The sequence below is a fragment of the Phoenix dactylifera genome, chromosome 4 (assembly GCF_051530095.1).
Source record: "Phoenix dactylifera cultivar Ajwa chromosome 4, Ajwa_hap1_PhDact_Kaust_v1.1, whole genome shotgun sequence".
NCBI classification, from domain to species: Eukaryota; Viridiplantae; Streptophyta; class Magnoliopsida; order Arecales; family Arecaceae; genus Phoenix; species Phoenix dactylifera.
In genome coordinates, this window is record NC_143193.1 from 13,154,249 (window position 1) to 13,160,248 (window position 6,000).

Sequence of the window (6,000 nt, forward strand, 5' to 3'; positions counted from 1 at the left end):
GGATTGAATCAAGGATGTTAAGGTTGGTTGGTGAGCTGAGGATAAAACCAACGTGTAAGGGTTCGATTGTGATCCCGGAAAAACAATCGGGTGGTTCTAGTCGGTGAGCCTGTGAAAACCGACCGAGTTCGTTGTGATCTCGTAAAACAACAAGTTGGGTTGTGAGCTTGTAAAACAACTGGCTGTAATCTGAGAGATTATAGTGAACTCCCAAGTGAAGCTTGGGAAGTGGACGTAGGAGCAAGGGTTAGCTCCGAACCACTATAAAATCTCGTGTTTGTGATTGCTTCATTGTCTCTTCCATTCCCTTCATTCACTGCATATAGTAAACTAATTAATTAACTTGCAATAAGTTTTAATTAGTTACTCACAAGATTTTTTAATTGCAATAATTACTTAAAATCCAATTCACCCCCCCCCCCTCTTGGGTTGTCTTTTTGGGCAACAGACACCTTGGGCAACAAGTGGTATCAGAGCAGATGCTCTCTTGTCATTTATAGTCTTAACCGACTAGAGCCAAAGATCATGGCAGCCCTGCATAATGTGTTATTTACCGAGAGACTTTCCATAAACAGACCTGCACTGTTGGATGAAAATAACTATATCCAATGGAAAGCTAGATTGAAAATCTTTGTTCAATCACAAATCTATGAGTTATGGAATATTATAACAAATGGCCCTCACTCACTCTCTCACACTATTAATGAAAAAGACTTAGCACAATTGAATGCTAATGCTATGAACATACTATATTGTGCTATCCATAAAACTGAATTTAATGAAATCTCTGCATACTTATCTGCTAAGGAGATCTGGGATACTTTAGAAAATATTTATGAGAAAATTCAGATTAGCTCACATGTGCTTCAATTACATACTAATAGTGAGCATGCAGAAAAAGATGTTGAATCTCCCAATCAGGAAGAAAGGACAACAAATGAAGAATTTGGTGATGAAAACAAGGATCCATACCCAAACACCGAAAAATTCAAAAGCTTCCTAAAGACAAAGAAGAAGAGGAAGCAAGAAGAAAGGAAGAAAAAGGTAAAAAGCAAGAAAGCCTTGACCAAGAAAGAGTCAAGCAAGAAAATGAAAGTAAGGAGCAACAATGATGATACTAGCTCCAAAGAACTACAAGAGGTAACTAACTTATGCTTTATAGCACAAGAAGATAAGGTAAAATCTGAATCTGATTTTACACCTAATGAATTTCAAGAAGAATTCTCTTATGATGAATAATTAAATGTTTTTCATGATTTGTATGGTGAATGTAGAAAATTAGCTATGAAAAATAAAAATCTTAAAAAGCTAAATCTGAAAATGTCAGAAGAAAGAAATTCTTCCGCTGAAATGAAAGACAAATTAAATTCTGAGAATGAACGCTTAAGATTAAATTCAAAAGAATTGATTCAGAAAAATCAGAATTTAATTAAAGAAAATCAAAACTTAAGTGAAGAAGTTAACCAACTGAAATCTTTTATTAGCAAATTCACTGTAAGTTCAGAAAGATTAAAAACGATGTTTGAAAGCCAACATGTTGTTTTTGATAAATCAAGACTTGGCTGGATTTCTTTGCTCAATAATAAACCCCTAAAGAAAAAGGTTATCAATTCGCCAAGCAAACTATCAAATAAGATAACTTATTTCAAACATAAAAAGATTGGGCATAAAAACTTTACCTATGGTTCTAATACGAATAAATCAAATGGTAAAGTTATTACTATTAAATAGATTTGGGTTCCAAAAGTAACCATATGCACTAACCCTCAAGGACCCAAGCAAGCTTGGGTACCCAAAATAAAAATATGAGGGTGTAGATGTAGGTGTGCCAAGCTACCCATGGAATAAATGAAACTTTCATACAAATGGGTGCGTTGACACATAATTAAAGATAAGTCTCAATTTATTCATTAAATCTAGTATAAAGTTTAACATTCTACATCGTGTACCGAAATTATCTTTTTATGAAATTACGATACTCTCTGCATCAAAGTTTTTAAATGCCTCATATGTTAAATTTTATCTCAACGATTTTAGCATGAAACTTTCAAGTGCTTGCATCATGATAAGAAAACAATGAATGGATATATATAACCTTCTTCTTCAAGTTTACAAAATCTAAATTCCCTCTTTAGTATAAACGTTTGATGCTGATTTCATGCCTTCATGTTAAAACTTTATTGAGCATAATACTTATGAAATCTTATTTCATCTTTTGTGAAGGTATGAATATAATCTATCATTATATCATTCATTCCTTATATGATTATTCGAAATATACTATAAGTCGCATGTGTGCATCATATGTTAAATCATCATCATCTCAAATTGGTTCAATCATAAATGATTAATATGTTATGATCATAACGAAAAACTCACTTAAAAGTCTTACAATAACGAATTATTTTTTCTTTTACAAGTAATTTTCAAGACTATTCTAAAACTAAAGTCAAAAAATCTGATCTTTAAAGTGTTTCATTGAGCATAATCATTGTATCCTTGATTGAATGATTAACACCCTCTCCTAAAATGATCTCAAATTCCACTGATTAATTTTAACTCATCATGTTTAATCTGAGCATAAAAATCTATTAAAGTATGAATATTACTTTTCTTGAACTATCTCTCATAAGTCAAAAATATTTCTTATTTGCTCTAAAAGAAGATTGCTTGTCTTCCTGAAACAAGAGTATCTGTGTTGAAAGCTAAATCATAATCAAAATTTTGATAGAAACAACTATTTAAGATAATCTGATTAAAATTCAACTTGTATATTTTATTGATAATTATCTTAAGCAAATAGAATCTAAGTTAAATTGATTCTGAAAACAAAAAATTGATTTAACTTTAATGAATCTTTCTATTGCCTCACATGCTTGTCCTTGAATCATTTTACTTAATGAAGTTATCTCTTTAGTACAAGTGACTTGTGCTTGCTTATATTTAGGCAATCTCTTGAGTAAAATGACTCAAATTTAATTATTGTCATGTCTCATATTGAGTCATCTAGTTAAGAAATATGTTGTATGAATTTTTTTGTATCCTAGAGAACCTAATGAATTGCCTTCAAGAAAAGAAAAAGATTTTGCTAATGATACAGGATTTATGAGCAAGAAATTTCAACTTGAAGGACACCTCGATGAAAGATACATTAAACATTCCCTTGCAAACAAAAAAAAGAGAGATTTTCTTCAGCTAAGGGTGTAAAGAATCTAAAAGGTATTTGGCTTGAAGAATGCTAAATGCACTGGTAATCTAAACCCTTCTCTTGTGAGTTATTTGAGCTAAATCAATAGTCTGAAATTATATAGTAGCATGATTAAATCTTTAATTGCTGATCATCTTGATATCATGCTTCATTCTCATGCTAATGATAATTGTTTCATGGTATGATTAAATTGAAGTTTACTTTTGCCTGTATAATGCATAACCATGAAATACACAAGTTTATGCCTCAAATATCTAATTCAAAATAACTTGTGATAAGCTATGAATCATTGGGCATAATGAAAATGTTGTTTGCATGATATATATTTATATACAACGTATTAGATTAATTCTTTATTCTGCTCTTTCATGTAATTACTTGAAAATAACAAAGAGAGAGAGATAAAGAAAAAGAAAATGAACATTGTTGGAAAGAAGTAAAAGCTAAGTAAATACTCCAATTTTAAGTAAAAGCAGAGCAAGCATAATATATTCAGCACATTTGTGAGACTTGTGTGAGCATTCTTTTGGAAGGGATAAAATCCGTAATTAATTATGTTTAAATAGGGAGAGTTTGGGGTGAATATCTTGTTGTTGAAGAGAACAATTTAACCTTTCTATATTGCTCATCATAGGGATGGTGCCAATGGAGAGGCTAGTGGTAGTACCCGGTACTATTTGACCCAACTATTCGGTGTAGGGTATATTAGGGACGGCACAAGAGGAAGGCTAGTGGTAGTACCTCATGCCCCTTCCAACTTCACCGGATAGGGAGCAAATAGAATATAGAGCATAGAAAAATAAAACCGAAAAACAAATGAAGATAATCAAAATGTTCATTGAGTGGTTAAAGAAAGAAATTTAAAAAAAAATTAGGAAATGAATGAAAAATAAATGAAAATATATAAGAAGGTTGTGAAAAACCAAATGAAGTTTCAATCACTTGAAAACACACCTTAAGGATAAAATCAGTGCTAAATTATATTTAAATAGAGGAAATTTTATTTGAAAAGAATTAATTTTGATCCTTGAAATACTTGTTCTTAATACTTTAATGGTATGCATACTATGTTTTGCATGTGGCATAATATTTTGAATTGTGAGTTTTCGATATTCAGATAAATTGAGGATCTTATTCAAATATAATTTGTAATGCTCTATGCCTACATAATTTAATTGAAACATGTTTCTACCAACAACAACAACATTTTATTTTAGTAAATATCTTCTGAAAAATAAAAGAAAAGAACAATCTGAATTGCAAATTAGGCAGAATGAATTAATTCTGATTTATCTTTCATCTTGCCTAACATTGGGACATAATGTTCTGATACATGTTAAATATCCTCCAATTTGTACCAAAACTCAATATTAAAAATAAAGATTCTGAATGTGCTCTGATGTGCTTGAAATATGTATTTTCAATCTTAATGACTTAAGATGAGCTACAATGTAGAAGATACATATCTCAAATTATAAATTTTGTAAGCCTCCTTGAAAATTCTTATGAAATTCAGAATATGACCTAGTATAAAAGTTTAAACTCCATATAAAATGTTTATATCTTTGCATTTTTGTAATTTTCATTATATGCTTCAAGGATTGCATCATGCTGGAGAATGATTTACTGTGATTCTTAGATAAAAACTACAGCTTAAGAAAAATAGAATTAATTTTGATATCTTGATTGTTTGCTCCGATACGCATCTGAAACATATCATTTTTTATCTTATAAGTGTACTAAAATTGGTCTAAATGATGTATTTTTCAATGATCTTGATTGCAAACAAATGTTTCTAAACATATGATGTTATTTTGATATTAAAAAGATTTATCGTGCTTCATATGTACATTGCTAAAAAACTATGACTAAGAAATTAATATTTTAAATATGCACTCCTGTATAATTAAATGCTTCTATCATTAAAAAGAAAAGCTATTCTTATGAAGAGAGTTAATGATCCTAAAGCTTAAAATATTTCAACTCACTCCAATAATTCTTATAGAAAAGAAAATGTAATTACTTTTGAAAGAAATTTGAGCTTCAAAAGAATTATTTTCTGATTAATATTTCCATACATATTCAAAAAAAATTAAGAGAAAACATAATTTACTCCTGAAATATTAAAAAGAGTGATTGCTATAAATTTTGAAAAATTCTGGATCACTCTACATTCTTGATATTATAGAATTTCACGCTTCTCATTAAAATCTGAAATTCATAAAAGAAAAGAGAGTTTGAAGAAAAATACATCTTTTGAGGGGGAGCTTTAAATACTCAATCTTTTTATTGAAAATTATCTTCAAACTCTAAACTCTCAAATGGAATGATTAATTAAGAGGGAGAAAGAAAATTTCGGAGGGAGAGATCATATAGAACTTAATCGTATAAATTCACAACTAAAGATAAGAGAAAGAATACTAAATGTAAAGTGGTATTAAATTTTGTGCTTCATTGAATATCTTTTGAAAGTTGTATTTCCATCTATATTCATCGGTAAATCATTTGTTTCTGAAAATTAATTGAAAAGGACTCCATTTGTCTTAGTATCGAAAATTTATCTTGAAATCTACTTATGAGTTCTTATTGGGTTGCACTTTAGTATTTCAATCTTGAACCAATTTATTTTAATTGATTTTGATGCTATGTCTTTAAAGGAGTAAAAGAAATTCTTTAAAAGCGCTCTAAAAGAACTTTCAAAGTTTTGGATTTTATATATGATCTAAGATGTATCATAAATTGCATGAAATTCATGTTTTGATATCTGTGCCCCAATTGTTTTTCGAAGTTAT